Source organism: Anolis sagrei, chromosome 7 (assembly GCF_037176765.1).
Source record: "Anolis sagrei isolate rAnoSag1 chromosome 7, rAnoSag1.mat, whole genome shotgun sequence".
Taxonomy (NCBI): Eukaryota; Metazoa; Chordata; class Lepidosauria; order Squamata; family Dactyloidae; genus Anolis; species Anolis sagrei.
The window spans coordinates 25,706,069-25,727,272 of NC_090027.1; the positions used below are offsets into that span (position 1 = coordinate 25,706,069).

The 21,204-nt window shown below is 41.6% G+C and overlaps 1 protein-coding gene across 6 annotated transcripts in view; it reads left to right on the plus strand.

Moving 5' to 3' along the window:
• ST3GAL4 (ST3 beta-galactoside alpha-2,3-sialyltransferase 4) overlaps positions 1 to 21,204 on the plus strand; it is a 176,764-nt gene that overhangs the window by 57,324 nt on the left and 98,236 nt on the right. Inside the window, exon 1 of one of the 6 annotated variants that reach the window (XM_060787111.2) lies at positions 9,441 to 9,575. The exons of the other annotated variants lie outside the window; for them this stretch is intronic. The gene's annotated coding sequence lies outside the window, so the exon portion shown is untranslated. Of the gene's footprint in view, positions 1 to 9,440; positions 9,576 to 21,204 lie in introns of those variants that run through there. 6 annotated transcript variants of the gene reach the window in all.

Below are 21,204 nucleotides of genomic sequence, written 5' to 3' on the forward strand. Positions count from 1 at the left end.
AAAGGTTGGGTGAGAGGATGCAGCCTTGCCGTACGCCTTTCCCAATCTTGAACCAGTCTGTTGTTCCGTGGTCAGTTCTTACTGTTGCTACTTGGTCCTTGTACAGATTCCTCAGGAGAGAGACAAGGTGGCTTGGGATGCCCATCCCACTAAGAACTTGCCACAATTTATTATGATCCACACAGTCAAAGGCTTTAGAATAGTCAATGAAGCAGAAGTAGATGTTTTTCTGAAACTCCCTGCCTTTCTCCATTATCCAGCGGATATTGGCAATTTGGTCTCTCGTTCCTCTACCTTTTCTAAACCCAGCTTGAACATCTGGCAACTCTCGTTCCATGTATTGCTGGAGTCTTCCTTGCAGGATCTTGAGCATTACCTTACTGGCATGAGAAATAAGGGCCACTGTACGGAAGTTTGAGCAGTCTTTCGCATTTCCCTTTTTTGGTATGGGGATTTGGTTAACCAGTTAAAATTCATGAGTAAACCAGGTTTATTTTTTTTTAACCTGAAAAATTTCGGGGGGAGGGGTTGAACCCCTAAACCCCCCCCCCTCGCTACAGGCCTGTGTTCCACACTGGGCATGCATACTCAGCAGCAGAGTAGCATAGCGCAAGGGCAGATGTCTTCACTATGTCTGGTTGTGATCCCCAGGTTGTGCCAGTCAGCTTTTGTATGATATTGTTTCTAGTGCCCACTTTTTGCTTGACATTCAGGCAGTGCTTCTTGTAGGTCAGAGTATGGTCCAGGGTAACTCCCAGGTATTTGGGTGTGCTGCAATGTTCCAGTGGGATTCCTTTCCAGGTCATACTCAGAGCTCGGGATGCTTGTCTGTTCTTGAGATGCAAAACACATGTCTGTGTTTTAGATGGGTTAAGGATCAGCTGGTTTTCCCTGTAATAGGCAGAAAGAGCACCTAGAGCTTCTGAGAGCTTCTGTTCTACCATCTCAAAGCTCCTTGCTTGAGCGGTAATGGTACGATCATCAGCATAGATGAAGCTCTCCGTCCCTTCTGGCAGTGGCTGGTCATTTGTGTAAATGTTGAGCATGGATGGAGCAAGCCAGTGAATTGATTGATTTCACACCCCTACCTCCTTCCCTTTGGGGCAGCTTTCAATCAGTTCTCCAATGTATGCCCATTGGAATATTTCTGCCTAGAAAGACAGGTTTTTCTGCAGGATTTGCCAGCAAACATCTCTGGGGATCCAGGGATTAAAAAGCAGGTGTCTTCTTTTTGTGTGCCCCCCTCCCCTTCTTTACTTTAATCTCATTCACAGAAAGATATCAGTTCCCATTGTGCCTTGAGCATTTCTGACTCTCCTCTTTTGAGCCTGTGGCTTTAGGGGAAAGCACAGAAATGCAGTCAGATGGGTTGGCTTGACGTAAGGGAGGCATTACCCCAGAGTAGCAACCTTGTGGAATGCCGCTAGACAAAGCAGCTCTTGTCAGAGACACAACAGGCATCCAGTGGTGCTTTCAGATGGTGTCTCCGACTGTCTTTCTCTGGGATGAGAGATCTCCCTATTTCCTTTTCCTGTTTCAAATACCATGATCAGAAAGATAAGATCTATATACTATGTAGTACTTTATTGTCATGGGTCTTTCCTATGAAATTTGGGGGAGAGAATTAGGGGGCATCTAAATTGTAGAAATAATGTAGTTTGATCCCACTTTAAATGCCCTAACTCAGTGCTTTGGCATTGTGGCACAGCTGGCTGAGTGTCAGCTGCATTAAGATAACTTCTGACCAAAAGGTCATGAGTTCGAAGCCAGCCCGGGTTGGAGTGAGCTTCCAACCAATTGTGCAGCTTGTTGTTGACCTTTGCAACCCGAAAGATAGTTGCATCTGTCAAGTAGGAAAATTAGGTACCACCTATGTGAGGGGAGGCTAATTTAACTAATTTATGAGGCCATAAAAAAGACTCCAGCAAAAGCACTACAGCAAAAGCATGCGGGGAATGCGGGAGTACTTCATCAGTGTTGCAGATGGACAATGAAAGTGACAGCTCCCCTGGTGGCCAGAAAAAGTTAAATAGCCTCTGACTGTCTGTCTATATGTGTTGTGTGTCTTTGGCATTGAATGTTTGCCATATATGTGTACATTCTAATCCGCCCTGAGTCCCCTGCGGGGTGAGAAGGGCGGAATATAAATACTGTAAATAAATAAATATGTAAATAAATAAATAAGGGAGTTGTTGTTTAACAGTCTTTGCTTTTATTTACCAAAGCCAGCAGGTGCGTCAGCATACTACAACTCCCAGGATTCCACAACAGTGAGCCTTGGCAGTTAAAGTGGTGTCAAACTGCATTAATTCTATAGTGCAGATGCACTCTTGGAATTCCGTGCCAGATACAGCTTTAATAATACAGTTCAAGGGAGTGGACCAGACCAATGTAAAAGGGAAATCTAAGCACCTTCCTAAACTGCAAATCCCAGGATAATGTTGATAGGAGAAATTGTACTTAAAGGGATATTAAACTGTTATAAATACGCAGTGTGCACTCTTACGTCCCTCCTCCAATTTCCTGTTCGCTCCACCACCCCCTAATTGAAAACTAACTGCATTTATCTCTTGTATAACATCCAAGAGGTTGGACACAAGGTCCCGTTCGCTTGGAGGAAAATATTTATGCAAAGTTTGTTCTCTTCCTAGTCAGCTGTTAATCTCTTTTTTTGCATCCCCAGTGCTAGGTAACACTTGGCATGAGCCATAAGAGAATACAGTCAAAACAGAGCATATATTTGATATATTGTATGTGCACATCTGAAATTGTACTTGGAAAAGTTACATTGTTGGAATACAACTCCCAGTGTCCATGCAGCCTGGGAGGTTCAGGAAGGTAATTTTTCCAGCCTCTAATATGTAGGAAGAAAGTGGGCTTCTCTCGCCCCTGCCAGTTTCACAAGCTCGCCTGGTGCGTACAAGGGAGAGCGCTTTTTCCTCTGTGGCTCCATTGCCTGGAGAAATTAGGAAAGCCCCTATCTTAGAAATCTTTAAAAAGGACCTTAAAACCTGGCTCTTCCGCTGCGCCTTTGGTGAGTAGGTAGACAATCTCATATTATTGTTCAGCCTCAACGTTCTGTCATTGGAGTATACGCCCTCCTTTTGGGAAAGCTTGATTCCACAACCCCCGCTATAAGGAGCCCTCCACAAATAACCTGCTTCTCTTTTATCTCGCCCAAGTTTTTAATTAGTTCTTCTTTTAATCATTACATGTCGCCCGCCCATTGTCATTGTGTTTGTGTTTATTGTAATTTTATATTGTTATATATTTTATATTGTTATGTATTCACGTGTTTTATGTAATTATGATGTTGTTGTTATTGTTCGCATTTTCGGTTTGCATTTTCGGTTTTTTCTTCATCGTAATTGTTGTTCGGTCTTGGCCTCATGCAAGCTGCTCTGAGTCCCCATCGGAGAGATGGTGGCAGCGTACAAATAAAGATTATTGTTCTGTCGTGCTCTGGGCCTGTAAAGAATTTCCTTTAGAACAGGACGTGCAACCTTTGCCCAGCGGGAAGCCAGGGGGCCCAAGGAGAAGTTCTCAGAGGCTTTCCACCACTAATGATCTTTAGATGGCTTGTGAAGTATAACAAAGTCCTTTATTAATGAACAATCAAACAGAAACTTCTCTTGTCTTCAATAAAGCTAAACAAATGCTTCCAGGCTTTTATGCAACTGGTGGCTTCTGAAACTTGCCCACAAAGGACAGGCAACTGTCTTCAATAACTTCTTCTTTACTTTAAAGGAAAATCCCCTTTTTAACTTCTCCCAGGCTGACTGTAATCTAACCCTTACTGATGTGGGCTCCGCTACCGGGTCGAACTGCGTCTCGAAGCACCGAGTGGACCTACCAGTAAAAGTTTACATATTCTTTAGCTGGAATTCTTTGGTCTTTAGGGCTGTTTTCCTGGAAATCTTTGGAGACTCTTAAGACTGTTTTCCCCCGGAAAGTCTTAAGGGTTGAAGCCTTTGTACAGGGGAAGCTTGCACATGTCCTGTACATTAGCTTTCCTTGCTGAGACTAACTAAAAATGGCTCCCTTCCCTTCCCAATTGCCCTGAGCAAGGGGCGGGACCAAAACTTAACGATGATGGACAGGTGACTTGCCCTACGACTGCAACCAAAGGAAGCCACCTTTCTGCAGAACCCCTGAAACCTTGAATTGCAAGCAAACATTTAATACAAAGCAAATAAAATTGAAGCTCCTGGTACAGCCGTACCAGCATTATTATTATTATTATTATTATTATTATTATTATTGTATTCCTGTAATATATTTATTTAATTTGTTTATTGTTTATTTCTCAGTTTGCATGAGCTTTACATATTTGCTGCATTCAGCTTCCCCCCCCCCCCAAATTTTGAGAGCAGTAAACTTTTGCAGAGGTTGAATGCTTTGAACAGAGCATTTGAACCCCTCTTATTAAAGTAGCAAGATTTTGAATTATGCTGTTTGATGTGAAATTGAAAAAAATGGATATAGAATTAGGTTGTTGTAAGTTTTCCGAGCTGTATGGCCACGTTCCAGAAGCATTCTCTCCTGACATTTTGCCTGCAACTGTGGCAGGCATCCTCAGAGCTTGTGAGGTGAGGAGAGAATGCTTCTGGAACATGGCCATACAGCCTTTGACAATACATTGGGTATAGAATTGCTCCATAGCAGCACTACAGATCCACAGATATTCCCACCCATTGGGAGACATGACCTTGGCTGAGTAGAGTAGGAGAAATTAAATAGAATTTGAGAAGGGGGGAGATTAAGAATGACAAAAATAGGAAAATGTCTGAAGGCATCATCATTTGTACAGTGTTGATGTACATCTCACTCTTCCCAAATATTTTTCAGAACACAGTCTTCTCTATTTTTGTATGTAGAGCAGTGGTTCTCAACCTTCCTAATGCCACGACCCCTTAATACAGTTCCTCATGTTGTGGTGACCCCCAACCATAACATTATTTTCGTTACTACTTCACAACTGTAATTTTGCGACTGTTATGAATTTTAATGTAAATATCTGATATGCAGGATGTATTTTCATTCACTGGACACAAATACCCAATACACCCAAATTTAAATACTGGTGGAGTTGGGGGAGGGATTGATTTTGTCATTTGGGAGCTGTAGTTGCTGGGAGGTTTGGCCCAATTCTATCATTGGTGGTGTTTGGAATGCTCTGTGATCGTAGGTGAACTATAAATCCCAGCAATTACAACTCCCAAATGTCAAGATTCTATTTTCCCCAAACTCCACCAGTGTTCACATTTGGGCATATTGAGTATCCATGTAGAGTTTGGTCCAGATCCATCATTGTTTGAGTCCACAGTGATCTCTAGATGAAGGTGAACTACAACTCCAAAACCAAAGGACACTGCCCACCAAACCCTTCCAGTATTTTCTGTTGGTCATGGGAGAACTGTGTGCCAAGTTTGGTTCAATTCCATCGTTGATGGGGTTCAGAATGTTCTTTGATTGTAGGTGAACTACAAATCCCAGCAACTACAACTCCCAAATGACAAAATCAATTTTTTTGAGTGGAGAACATACATTGGCTAGTTAGGTGTATCGTGTCCAAATTTGGTGCCAATTGCCCCAGTGGTTTTTGAGCTCTGTGGATACCACAAACTAACCTTACATTTTTATTTATATAGATTATTATTCTTATTATTATTAAAACAAGGACTCTCTGCAGCTTGTTGTTTCTATTTAGTGCCTTTATTAGTTGACTCTGACTTTTTGGCAACCTTTTTGTAACACAATGCCAGGAATCTCTTCTTTTCTGTTCTGAAATAATGCTAACAGGTAACAATGGAAATACACACCTGCCAATATTTCACAGATGAAAACAAGGGCATTTCTGGCCAAGCCACATCAGATGACAACAACATATTAACAAGGAAGAGCCATAATATCAGGAGAGGCTGCAGTACTTTGCTTTCGGCTGGATCGGCTGAGCAATTTGAGCTCAGAGTGCTTTTGCACTTTGGGCTCAATTTGCATCAATTAAAGTAAGCTCATTACAAAGAGAGAAAGCGGGAGGAGGAGAGGGGAACCGGGACATTGTACAAGCAGCTTAACAAGTAGAATTAATTTGGACTATCCCTGCCAAACAGGAATGGTTTGAAAGCATGATAACGCTGCATGCCTTCAAGTCAACTAACTCTGCATGCCTTCAAGTCATTTCTGACTCATGGCAACTCTTAGGTGAACTTATCATGACATTTCCTTGGCGGAAATTGTTCAGAGGATGTTTGCGTTTTCCTTCCTCCAAGGGTGAGAGAATGTGACGTGCCCAAGGGTCACTTCGTAACTTAGATATAACTAAGGTCCACGCCTTAGTTACATCTATATTGGGCTATTCTAATGCACTCTACATGGGGCTGCCTTTGAAGACAGCAGGAAACTGCAATTAGTGCAAAGGTCGACTGCCAGATTACCAACTGGGGCCAATTATAGGGAGCATATGATGCCCCTATTAAAACAACTCCACTGACTGCTGATAAGTTTCTGGACTCAATTAAAAGTGCAGATCATCACTTATTTCAAGCATGATCAGAGGTGGCCCTAGGTAATTTTCAATAAGCAAACAGTATTTTGCCCCCCCCCCCCTTCCAACCAATCACTGATATATATTTTCTGTTCGTCGTGGGAGTTCTGTGTGCCATATTTGGTTCAATTCCATCATAGGTGGAGTTCAGAATGCTCTTTGATTGTAGGTGAAATATACATCCCAGTAACTACAACTCGCATATGTCAAGTTCTATTTTCCCCCAAGAGCGCCTCAAGAGCGCCCCTGGGCAAAATCAACTATACTGCAAATGCTTACTTTGCGTAATGGGTTGAGCCGCCCCTGAGTGTGATTGTTGGGGATGAGAGAGAGGGCCTTCTCGGTGGTGGCCCCCTAGCTTTAAAATGCCCTCCCCATGCAGATTAGATTAGCCCCCACTCTCCAAGAGTTTTGAACCAATTTGAAGACTCGGCTCTTTAAACAGACCTTTGAACTTGTTGAGGAATCCTTCCTGATTATATTTGAGAACTAGTGTTTATCTCACCTCGCACTTTGTGGACTGATACTGACTGCAATTTGTTTATATCTGCAGCTACCATTGCATTTTATTGATTTTTAAAAAATGGTGTGATTTTATGATTTCACTAGCCATCCCCTGCCACGCGTTGCTGTGGCCCAGTCTGTGTATATGTGTTTTGTGTGTATATATCCAGTGTGCCTTCCCAGAATAGGAAACCCCAAAGCACTTTGTCCCAAACTTTACTAGAAATCTAGGATTGTCTGCACGCCCTATCTTTTCCAAAAATACCTATCCATTTCACCCAGTCATGCCCAGTTTTTTAATTTTTTAATCCATTACAACTGGCCCTGACACCGATTTTAAATTGCGTCGTGCTGTTTAATGTCTATTGCTTGAGTTATTTATTGATGTATTGTTGTTGTGTTGTTTATTGATGTATTGGGTTTCGGCCTCTTGTACGCCACACCAAGTCCTTCAGGAGATGGTAGCGGGTTATAAATAAAGGATTATTATTATTATTATTATTATTATTATATATTTGTGTATATATCTGTTTGCATATATTTATATATGGTTTTGTGCATGCGTTGTAATGTTTTGTGTTTTTCTTTTGCTGTGTTTTTCAGTGTTTTTATGACTGATGGTCACTTGTTGGCCTGATAGGTGTATTGTGTCCGAATTTGGTGTCAATTCATCCAGTGGTTTTTGAATTCTGTACAAACAAACATTACATTTTTATTTATATAGATGTGGTTTGGTATTGTTGTTATTATTGTGATATTGATCATGAATTTATTGCATTTTATGTCTTTGCATGTTCTGTCTTCCAGGAGCATGGTTTGCATTTGCCTTTTAGTTGTATGGGATAGCATTCCATTGCATTCCCCAGGGTTGCTACAATCTTAGCTGCACTCTGAAAGTTAACAGCATTAGAGGCTAGAAAGCCAACCTGCAGGCCCCTTTTGCAGCTATTGGTTTAGAAAGTATCTCTTTGGGTTTAGGGACCGCCCTTTTTCCAGGGATTGAGATCTCCATTTTGGAATCTCCTCTGCCTCCTTCAGTAGAGAAGAAAGCTTCAGATGTGTTGTTGGTTAGGCAGGTAACTCTGAAAAAACCATTGTAAGAACAATTGAGAAATAGATAGAAAGATCAATTAACTGATTGAGATACTGATTAAGATATAAAGAAGCTGATTGAGATACTATAGATTGAGATTGAGACGTTGATACTGACTGAGATATAGACAGTAATTGAGTTACAGATAGAAAGATAAATTGAGTTATATAGATAAAAAAGCTTATTGAGTTATAGATAGATATTGAGTCATTGAGTATTATTGAGCATTACTTCATCTCCAATGCTAACCTTGAGCTATAGATAGGGGAAAACCCTGCTTTTTATAACCATAGCAGCTCAGGGTTAGGGTGAAAAGATCCCAGGATTTTCTTTTTTGCCATTTGGGGAAAAGTTACCTCAGTAACTGAAGGAAAGGAAAGAAAGATCATCTCTATGGTTTCACCAATTGACTGTTTTGTTTGTAACTTTGCCAAGCTGTGCCAAGTCTGCAAGGACTTTGAGAAATAAATATTCTGTTTTGATATTCAAAGCCTGTAATAGCCTCAGTTGCTGGGAATCTCAAGCTTCTAAAGAAAGACCCCTGCGGTCCGCCCAGACAAAGAAAAAAGCACATCTTAGTTTTATTTTTGTAGGGTCTGGGTGTGACGGCACATTGCATCTTGAGTTCTTTTGTGAGCTGCCCCATGTCTCTCCAGGGAGATGGTGTCGGGGTAGAAATAAAGTTGTTGTTGTTGGTTTTTGTGTACAAGTAGGGTTTCAAGCCTTGTCCCTCAGTTTCCCAGCCCCGCACGCAAACCATTACACCATGCTGGCTCTCTCACTCTAATCAACAACATCTTTTAAATATAATACTTCGTGTATGTTGTCGTTTCTTTGTTTTAAAGAAACTTGCCTCATTCTTCCTAGCAACACTTTCCCCAGGGTGGCATTGCACAATACAAGAAAAATGCATCATAGTTATAAATATGAATGCAAACTAGAATAGCATATGGTAGATAACAAACGGCAAAACTGAAAGTCTGATTGTAAAATGCAAGCAGTGTCAAATGGTAATTGTCCTCTTAGTTGTTTTTGTATGCTTGTTTGTTTGTTTTGACAATGGATATTTCAGAAGCCGAGGCTAACTTGAATTGTGGTTCACTTGAGGCCACATAATGTGAGCATGTGTATCTGTGTCATGGTTTGCACTGGCAACGTCGCTGTCCATGTTGTCCCAGCTGCTGGGCGGGTTCTTATTGGTGTTGTGGGATATTAGATCTAATGAAAGGCTTGCTGGTGGAGGCAGTTAAAATCAGCCAGTATGGAATGGAAAAAATCTTTTCTGGGCCCCACCTCCCTCTTTCTGCATCAGTCTTTCTAAGTCTCCTCCAGGTCAGGGAGTGGCTTGGAGAGAAGACTTACGGGACAGGTCATTTATAGCCATATACTGGTTTCGGGCAAAGTAATGTGGCACCTGCAGCGGGCAGTTAGGTAAGTTCTTGCAGTTTTTCTGAGAAGTCTTTTTGGAGATATGAGGCAAATGTGGATTATCAGTGGGAAGGGGTTTGAAGGAAAATCCTCACTCCAAGAGGTCTTTGTTCCACCATTTCTGGGTATGAAAGGGAGGTAATTTGTTTGAAAACTGTCGCTTGTTCTATATCAGTGAAACATCTTTGTGTGTGAAGTGTAACTGATTTACTCCCACAGTTGTACATGTCAGTTGTGAAGGGTCAAACCTAATCTCTTTTGGAGTTTCCTGGTATCCCGTTCTTCATACTGAAAACTTGGCTGCCTTACACAGTGGGACAGCTACTGCAGAATCTCACCAGAAACCTTTAGGATCAACCTGGTCCATACCCTAGGCTCTCTTGCCCGTTGTGTGATGAATGATACAGGAAAATCATGGATACCCCATGTGACATAATGCAAAATAAACCATGTGTAGTTCACGTTTGATCAGACCACATGCTGTCTTGCTAGAGAAAGAAAATATGCCAAGCCGATGAACAGTAAAGAGCAAGTAGTTTACTCTTTGTAATTCAGAACAACGTATTTACAATCGGTTGCATTGACTAACATAATGTCCTTTTATGAGAGATTAAAATTTCCATCCCAGTTATATCCTACCTTGCTCATGCCCAGCATTATTTTTAAATTTTAATTTTTTACATTTGGCCCAGCCATAGGTTTTAAATGCTTGTTGTGTTACTGTACTGCTTATATTTTATTTTATTTTTGTTTATGAGATGTATTTTAACTGTTTTTGTTTGTTGCTATTGTTTGTTGCTATTGTTTTATTATTGATGTGTTGTGGGCTCGACCTCATGTAAGCTGCACCGAGTCCCTTGTGGAAATGGTTGTTGTTGTTTATTCGTTCAGTCGTCTCCGACTCTTCGTGACGTCATGGACCAGCCCACGCCAGAGCTCCCTGTCGGCCGTCACCACCCCCAGCTCCTTCAAGGTCAGTCCAGTCACTTCAAGGATGCCATCCATCCATCTTGCCCTTGGTCGGCCCCTCTTCCTTTTACCTTCCACTTTCCCCAGCATAATTGTCTTCTCCAGGCTTTCCTGTCTCCTCATGATGTGGCCAAAGTACTTCAACTTTGTCACTAGTATCCTTCCCTCCAATGAGCAGTCGGGCTTTATTTCCTGGAGGATGGACTGGTTGGATCTTCTCGCAGTCCAAGGCACTCTCTGAACTTTCCTCCAACACCACAGTTCAAAAGCATCTATCTTCCTTTGCTCAGCCTTCCCTAAGGTCCAGCTCTCACATCCGTAGGTTACTACAGGGAATACCATGGCTTTGACTAGGAGGATCTTTGCTGCCAGTCTGATGTCTCTACTCTTTACTATTTTATCGAGACTGGACATTGCTCTCCTCCCAAGAAGTAAGCGTCTTCTGATTTCCTGGCCACAGTCTGCATCTGCGGTAATCTTTGCACCTAGAAATACAAAGTCTGTTACGGCCTCCACATTTTCTCCCTCTATTTTCCAGTTGTCAATCATTCTTGTTGCCATAATCTTGGTTTTTGATGTTTAGCTGCAACCCAGCTTTTGCGCTTTCTTCTTTCACCATGATTAGAAGGCTCCTCAGCTCCTCCTCGCTTTCGGCCATCAGAGTGGTGTCATCTGCATATCTGAGGTTGTTAATGTTTCTTCCAGCAATTTTCACCCCAGCTTTGCATTCATCAAGCCCCGCACATCGCATGATGTGTTCTGCATACAAGTTAAAAAGGTTGGGTGAGAGGATGCAGCCTTGCCGTATGCCTTTCCCAATCTTGAACCAGTGGAAATGGTAGTGGGGTATAAATAAAGTTGTTTATTATTATTATTATTATCATTATTATTATTATTATTATTATTATTATTATTATTATTATTATTTAAATGGGCTTTCTTTCTCCATGTTGGCAATCTTCTTCCAGCAGCTTATGAAGCAAGAGTACATCCCAAACTCTGTCTCTCTCTGCTTCTCTCTGTAAACACATGCATAGTTCAAGCCCGAAAAAATGTAACAATATCCAAAAGTCCCAGACTCAGCCATCTCCCCAGCCATAGTCCAACCAATCGGTTTTGTTCATCTTAATTTACAGTTGACACACACACACACTAACTGATTTCTTACACGCTCCAACATCCCATCAAGTAGCTTCATTGCTCTCTCTGAATTCCCCCCCCCCCAACCTTCCTCTTCCTACCAGTGTGTTCCTCCTTGTTTTTTCCCCCTGACTTATTTCTTCTTGACTGATTTAGGAGTTCCATGACAAGACCTCAATTTTCTTTCTAAAACCCTTGTGTAAATTTCTGAATGAGTTTGGATCTCTATTCCTGAAATGCTTGATATTAGCAAAAAGTATATAACCATTCATTTTCTCCCGTGGTGGTATTGACTCGTGTTTGAGAAGTCAGTTGAATAGATTACTTGAGTTTCAATTAACCCAGATTGTCGATCTGCATGGCTTAATGGGTGTTTCAGCATCGAACTGACTGTTGATGCCGCACAAATATTAAACTGTAATGGAGGGATTAGAATATTGATTATCCATACTGAATAATTCCCTACTGTGGCTGCTATGAGTTTCTGAGCATCTCAGTGGATGACTCACAATGAGATAGACGTGTGGTCAGTTGCGGGGAACTCTCCCCTTCCATAAGGGTACGTTGTTTGGCATGAACCTATAAAGCTTGAGGTGGGGAAGGTCTGACCCGCAGGCTGCATGTATTTCCCTGTGGCCATCTTCGTCGCTCCTGTTTTTGCAGGAGGAGGGGAGACCCTTCAAGTTTTCCTAGAGCAGTGGTTCGCAACCTTCCTAATGCCACGACCCCTTAATACACTTCCTCATGTATGGTGAATCCCAACCATAACATTAGTTTCGTTGCTACTTCATAACTGTCATTTTGCTGATGTTATGAATAGTAAATATGTGATATGCAGGATGTATTTTCATTCACTGGACCAAATTTGGCACAAATACCCAATACACCCAAATTTGAATACTGGTGGGATTGGGGGAGGGCATTGATTTTGTCCTGTGGGAGTTGTAGTTGCTGGGATTTATAGTTCACCTACAATCAAAGAGCATTCTGAACTCCACCAAAGATGGAGTTGAACCAATCTTGAGACACAGAGCTCCCATGACTAACAGAAAATACTGGAAGGGCTTGATGGGTATTGACCTTGCATTTTGGAGTTGTAGTTCACCTACATCCAGAGAACACTGTGGACTCAAACAATGATGGATCTGGGTCAAACTTTCATGAATTCTCAATATGCCCAAATGTGAACACTGATGGAGTTTGGGGAAAATAGACCTTGACATTTGGGAGTTGTAGTTGCTGGGATTTATAGTTCACCTTCAATGAAAGAGCGTTCTGAATCCTACCAATGATTGAATTGGGCTAAACTTCCCACACAGAACCTCCATGACCAACAGAAAATACTGTGTTTTCTGATGGTCTTTTGCAATCCCTCTGACACCCCCTCGCGACCCCTCCAGGGGTCCCGACCCCCAGGTTGAGAAACACTGTCCTAGAGGGCTAATGTGGCCTCTTAGTCTTTCTAGTCTTCTCTGCTATAAAGGCTCTCTTCTGTGCACATGGGAAGAAAACTGAAGTGACACTACTAACGTTTGTCCTCTCAGGCATTCAATGCATATACAACACTGTTGATAAATGAACTGTTGCATTGTAATTTTTCTATGTAAATATATTTCTCACAAATGAAGAGCATATACAGCACTGATGGATGAATTGTTGCGTTATTACCATTCTGTGCAAATGTACTTTTCACAAATTAATTGAGTAGCAATCTTAGATGTTTGCAGGTCACTAATAATAATAATAATAATAATAATACTTTATTTATACCCCACTCCATCTCCCCAAGGGGACCCAGTGTGGCTTACATGAGGCCACGCCCACCAGTACAATACACAACAATATAACACAAAAACATAATAAAACCAAAAAATAAAATACATAAATGCAAAGCAACATAATAGGAACACAACAATATAAAATCAGACATGAAAACACAAAAGATTTTGCTGGGCAGGGCCAAATTCAGGATAAATTTTTAAAATACTGGGAGATAGGACAATGTCCAACATTGGGAGGGGGATCCGGGGATGAGGAAGGATTTAATTGCACGAACCATAAATAAAGTGCTACTGAGGTCATTTAGTGCAAATTTTTGGTCAGGGAATACCTTACGTTCAATCACTGAAGGCACATCAGAATAACCAGGTTTTCAGATTCCTCCTGAAGATTGCCAGTGTGGGGGCTTGCCTAATGTCTTTGGGAAGTGAGTTCCAGAGTCGAGGGGCCACCACAGAGAAGGCTCTCTCTCTCGTCCCCGCAAGTTGCACTTGTGATGCAGGCAGGAGCAAGAGAAGAGCCTCTCCGGAAGATCGAAGAGATCACGTGGGTTCGTAAATGGAAATGCGATCATGAAGGTAGGCGGGTCCCGAACTGTTCAGGGCTTTGTAAGTAAAAACCTGAACCTTGAATTGGGCCCAGAAAATAAACGGCAGCCAGTGGAGCTCCTTAAACAGGAGGGTTGACTGCTCCAGTTAATAGTCTGGCTGCTGCTCGTTGGACCAGTTGGAATTTCCGGGCCGTCTTCAAGGGCAGCCCCACATAGATGTAAATGCATAGGGAGTGACAGTTACTTCTGGCTGTTTGCAAAGTCTTTAACGGATGAAGGTGTCTTCTCTGCCATCTGACATGCGTTAATAAGATTATTCCCCTTCCCTTGCCCGAGAGCTGTGTTTAAACTTGGCTGAAGGCCAGACTGGTCAATTCCTTTCCGTGCATTACAAATGCTTTGCTGCAATTTTGGGGTGGGCTTTGATCCTGGTTGTTTGGGAAGGGGGGGGGGGGCTTCCTTTTTCCTCCAGAGCTTGTTCTATGCAAACCTTCTCTAAAAGGGACTTGATTTCAGGTGCCAACTGAAGTCAGCATTAAGTACTTCTCAGCTGTAGGTAGTGAAACCGGGCCTAGCAGGATTGGAGTGCTGGGTTGTTTTTGATTAATATTGACAATGATACTATCCACCAGGTGTCTTAGGTGTTGCATTCTCTCGGGCTTAGATGCCAACTCCACAATGTGTGTACATGGTGTGTGGGGGGTTATGTTAGATTTTATAGCAACAGTGCAATGTTATGAGACGGTAAATGGAACATAGGAATGGCACAAGGATTATGAGAACGGATCTGATTTCAACTGAGGCGTTATGTTATGTCTGTTTTGTTGATCTGTCTTGTTGATTGTTAACTGTTGTGGATTGTTGCTGTTGATCCTGTTTGTTGCATTGTTATGTTTTAATTGCACTGACACTGTTTGATAATTGTACCATGTAAACCGCATTGAGTCGCCTGTTAAGGGCTGAAAAATGCGGTATAGAAATAAAGCAAATCAATAAATAATAAATAAATATGAGCCATCTGTATTTATATACATAGTCCTAGATGTTGCTTCAAAGACTATGACATGTCACGTTACATTGAGGGGCTACAACATTGACACAACATGCAACCATGATCGTTTATTTTATTTTGTGTCAAAAGCATTGGATAAATAAATTAGTACAAAACTGATAAAATAATTTAAACCCAAAATGGGCAACTTTAACTGCATCGTCTGTAGCTTTAAACAGTTCATCCTCAGTGCGTGAGGCAGGGCATTGTGGGCAAGCGGACAGATGCTGAGTTGTTTGTTCTGCTCCACAGTCTCACAAGGTGGAAAATTCTTTTAGGTAGTGCCATTTTGCCAGGTTATCTTTTGATCTGCCAACTCCGCTTTTGAGTTTGTTCAGGGATTTCCAAGTTGCCCATTCCTGGTTCGCCCCTGGAGGAAGACCCTCATGGGGAGCCATCCAGTTGGGATTTCCTGGTGTAGTTGTCCAGAGGAATTGTTGTGGTTCAGCTGGAGTCTGAGTCTCAGGAAGAAGATGATGGGTTTCAGATTCCTGAACATGTTCCTGTTGTTGATACAGATGATGTTGATACTGAAGATGAGGAGTTTTAGTTTCCCATGACAAGGGATGTTTTGGAAGATATGTCTGATCGTAGTGAAACTTCCCAGGTGCAGGTGGAGGAGGCGAGCTCTCAACCTGCCGATCCTCATGCTGCCGATTCTCAGGGAAGGCTGAGCGAAGGAAGATAGACTGCGAGAAGATCCAACCAGTCCATCCTCCAGGTAATAAAGCCTGACTGCTCACTGGAGGGAAGGATACTAGAGACAAAGTTGAAGCACTTTGGCCACATCATGAGGAGACAGCAAAGCCTAGAGAAGACAATTATGCTGGGGAAAGTAGAAGGAAAAAGGAAGAGGGGCCGACCAAGGGCAAGATGGATGGATGGCATCCTTGAAGTGATTGGACTGACCTTGAAGGAGCTGGGAGTGGTGACGGCTGACAGGGAGCTCTGGCGTGGGCTGATCCATAAGGTCACGAAGAGTCGGAGACGACTGAACGAATGAACAACAACGAGCTATCAGACCTTGAAGGCTCTGCAGATTTAGATAGGGAGGATCGCTTGCAATTCAGGATTCGCCGCAGTGCGAGGCTTGCTAACAAGAGAGATTGGTTCATCAGGTGCTCTGCTATGGCTGACTTCTCTGGTTGAAGTTGTCTGCCGTGCCTTTCATGTTCCTTGATTCGTGTTTGGGCCATGCTGCATTTGGTGGTCCCTATGTAGACTATGTAGACTATGTTTCCAATGAAAGCCTTCGACAATACAAAAAATCTACATTGGAATACACAGAAAAACCCCTTCTCCTATTGCCTTGTGTTCACTATATCCATTGAAGAATTGAGAGCACAGGGCTTTTGAGGGAGGGCAAGACTAGTTGGATTAATTGGACTGGTCACAGCCAATTCCAATCAATCTCTTCTAAACCAACAAAGAGGAAACTAGATCTATAAAAATTGGGGAACATGATAGTTACTCTAAAGTAGGCTTTCTTGTTGGGTTCAACGACCGCTCTGCTACTTTCAGAGAAGTGAAAGAACTTTCAAAGTGTGTCATTAAATGCCCAATCACTTTGCTTTCTCTCGTCATCTAGAAAGCAAAGAATAAAGGTTTCCTTTTGCACTGGGGCAAAGGAAAAGAAGTGACAGGCACTCTCTGTTCAGCAGCCTGAGACTTGGGCATTTTGCAGCCCTCCCAGTAGCTCCAAAGTGGTTGGTCCAGCCAGGCCTGTGTCGGGCAGAATAATTATATGTACTAGATGACAAGGAATACAGGTTACAATGTCCTCCCTTTGTGGTTCGTCCTGAGCTGGTGACCTGAATGAAGTGTGCCAAATGGAGGTTTCTCTTGGCTTTTCTCCCAATAAGGCTAACAAGAGAATTAATGGGCAGGAATTGGCTGGTGACCACAACTATTCCTAGTGGCTGTGCAATAATGGAGCCTTTACATAACCTGCATGGTTTCTTTTCACAAGGAAAAAAATATTGTTACTAATTTAATTAACCTCCAGCATTGCGTTTCTCAGCCTCAAAGACACAAGAAATAAATAAAGGTTTTCCTTCTGATAATCTGTACACTAGAGTCCGGAATCTGTATGAGCAACCTTCAGAAATATCAACAGATAGTCAAAGAGGCAGCTGTCCTTGTTGTTCTCTTTTAAAATACCCATGTTTGTTTCTTTTTTGCATTTGTGGGGCCCCAGAGATTGTGGGTTTGCCACATTATTCGCTGTTGTTACGTTCAGAACCAAGAGCCAAAATTCTTGAGATGTGTTTTGCTTTATCTATATTCCAGTAATGTTGCAGAAAAGATTTAATAATAATAATAATAATAATAATAATAATAATAATAATAATAATCTTTATTTCTACCCCGCCACCATCTCCCCGATGGGGACTCAGAGCGGCTTACATGGGGCCAAGCCTGAACAACATAATACAGCAATAAAATCAAAGCATATACAACAGACAATAACAACATTATCAAAATGACATTAAAATATAATAATAATAATAATAATAATAATAATAATAATAATATTCCAATAGACACAATCACAATAGAGATTACAATGGGCAGGCCACATATTCCAAATAAATACAATTAACAGACTATAATGAGATAAGATAGGAGCAGGATGTTTAAATGGAACTCATAAAACACACAGCGTTGTGGGACAGAACATCCTATTTGGAGGGCACAAACTCCATTAGCCAAAAAACGTTGAGGGGGTGTAAAATTTCCCATCTCCTGTGTGATACCAGTACTATAAGTGTCCCCAGTGGAGCAGTGGTGTGCCGGCAGGACTGCTGACTGCTGAGGTCAGCGGTTCGAATCCAGGGAGAGCGAGTTGAGCTCCTTCTGTCAGCTTCAGCTCCCATGCCGAGACATTAGAGAAGTCTCCCACAAGGATAGTAAAACATAAAAAACATCCAGGCATCCCCTGGGCAACGTCCTTGCAGACATCCAATTCTCTCACACCAGGAGCGACTTGCAGTTTCTCAAATTCCTCCTGACGTCAAAACAAAACAAAACAAAAACAGTTCTAGGATAACATGCAATGAGAATTCATCACTGATATTGCAGTTGATTGCTCTGGGCTGCTCTTTGCTTCTAATCTAAAAATTTCAGATTATTGTTTATATTTAATGTGTTGCATTGTGAGTAGATAAATAGGTACCACTTAAGCAGGGACGTATTTAAGGCATCCTTAAGGAAATACCAGAAAAATGCCAGCAATTCGATCAAGGAGGAAGTTTACAAACAAAGCTCCTCATCAGGTAAAGTGGAGCGACACTTTCCCTGCTGAAGAGCTTTGTTTGTAAACTCCCCCTGTGGTCCCCCGAGCACAGCCTCCAAGATACTGAAGATGGGAAAGCCAATATACAACTTTATCTATGTACAGTTGTCTGTCTTGTCAGTGTATATGTGTCCTATGATTCGCTCTGAGTCCCCTTCAAGAAGGATGGAATATAAATAGTGTACATAAAATAAATAAATACATCCTATCTTTTAAAACATATAAATGGAATGTTTCCATAAGATATGTTACATCCCCATACATTTCTTTATTACAATGTCTGTATGTGTCTTTATCTTTTTCATGGAGCTGGTTAGACAGTAAAACCGAATTACTGTGTCACAAAATGATGATGTCTAAAAGTGTGTTACCAACATGAAATGTTGGTATGTCTGGACCACTGCACTACAAATTGCACACTATATTAAGTGTGTGTTCAAAATACAAGGTTGACACCAATATGCCATCTGCTATAACCTCTCATCTGAATGAATCAAGAGGTACATGTAATTCAACAAAGTAGGGAGTAGGTCTACTCTTTCACAATTGGCAATAAACGTCCTCTGATGTTTCCGATACTCCTGAGACACACCACAAACCAGAGAGGTGCCTGCACACACACCTTGTACACGCCTATGGTTACGGATTTCCTGGTATGCTATTATTATGAGTAAGACTCTTTTGGTTTGAGCTCATTCAGGGATGTTGAATGTGAGTACACTATATTGTGAAATCTTTATCCATTGGGCTTTGAGTGTTTGCGTGTGTGTTTAAATTGTATGTTTGCACAAAATAATGTTGGGTTGAAATCTGATCCCGTAAAGTATACAACCTAAAATTAATGTGCCTTAATTTATTATTATTATTATTATTATTATTATTATTATTATTATTATTATTATAAACAGCAGCCAGTGGAGCTCCTTAAACATGGGGGTCGACCGCTCCCTATAACTAGCCCCAATCATTAATCTGGCTGCCGAACGTTGGACAAGTTGTAGTTTCCGGGCCGTTTTCAAGAGTAGCCCCACGCAGAGTGCATTACAGTAATCCAGTCTAGAGGTAACTAAGGCGTGGACCACCATGGTCAAGTCAGACTTCACGAGGTATGGTCGCAGCTGGCGCACGGGTTTTAACTGTGTGAGGGCCCTCCTGGCCACCACTTTTACCTTTACTTACCTCTCTCTTTACCTTTACTTACCACCCCCCACCCCCCGCTTCTCTCTCACACAATTTGGCATAAACAAGTAGAGTATAGGAGCCACCGGTGGCGCAGTGGGTAAAACCCCTGTGCCGGAAGGACTGAAGACCAACAGGCTGCAGGTTCAAATCCAGGGAGAGGCGGATGAGCTCCTGTATCAGCTCCAGCTCCTCATGCAGGGACATGAGAGAAGCCTCCCACAAGGATGATAAAAACATCAAATCAACTGAGCGTCCCCTGGGCAACGTCCTTGCAGACGGCCAATTCTCTCACACCAGAAGCGACTTGCAGTTTCTCAAGATGCTCCTGACACGACAAAATAAAAATAAAATAAAATAAAAATAAAAAGTAGAGTATAACATAACCACTTTTCCTCATGAGGAAGTTTAAAACATAACATAGGCGGCCTTTACAAAACATGTATTTTAACAATTGAACAAAAAAGAAATAAAACATCTGTAATCGCCCTTGTACCTATTTGTTTCCATCTTTTTCCCACTATTTTCGCCCTCCCTCTCCCGTTCAGGTTGATGAGATGAACATGGTTTCCACATTTCTGTGAAATTGCTTATTTCACATTGATTCCAAATATCTTGTTATGTTTGTGCGACACACCGCAGGCAACGCACTAATATTTCTCGGTTTTGAAAGCTTGGATCTAGCCTATATATACCAGTCTTTCCCACAGTCTGGGAATGAGATAAAAGCAACACGGTGTGTTCAAAGACTGCTTTCGCTTCTTCCTTGTTGGTCCTGTCCTTTCTATTGGGCAGTTTATTCTTATGCTCCTGCGTCTTAAGGATAAGCTGCTATTATCTCCCAGTGACTTTCCTTTCCAGAGAAAACCATGTGGACACAGTCTGGTATTTCTCAGATAGCTATTCATGAGAAAACGGTTTCTCCAGATAATAATGGGCTGTAAGCCAGCAATCATGGGATGGTGAAGAATGATCATAGAGTGAGTATTTTTAAGGGAGGCCACTTTTATTATTGTAGAGTTGTAACACATCAGCTTTTGCTAAGCTACAGATGAAAAAGCTTATTTAGTTTCATGGCAGCTTTCCAAAATAATGCCGGTGCCGCATGGTCTTCATGTGCTCAAATTGCTCCCTGGCAATATCCAGCGAAATGGTGGATTTTGTCCACTTTGGCGAAAGCTTTGATGGATTGCCATGGACAAAACATTACAACAAGAAAGCTGTATTTCCTTAAGAAGCTTTTAGTTTTAATTTAAGTCCTTCTGTTTTGAAAACAATCCTGGGGTTGTATCTAGCATTTTTGTTTCAAGAAGTCGTTCATAGAGGAGGTTCTGGTGTTTTTGTGTGACAAATAACCAGGTATTATTACCAAAGAAGTAGTTTTGAGATAAGGATAAATGCCAGACGTGTGCTAGATTTGTATGAGAATAGTTGAAGGCAGCCCCATGTCAGAGGCTCACTTTTGAAAAATGCATTGTGCTAAAAATGGATTTTTTTTATTTTACTTTTTTACTTTTTATTGGTTTAATTTTTTCTTCTCCTTTCCCTTGTTTTTCTTTTTCCTACTACTTTCCTATCCATAAATTGTTCTCCCACTTTCGATGTAATCACTATATTTTTTTGTTTGTTACTTCTCCTTTTTTCTATTTTTATCTATATTCTGAAAACC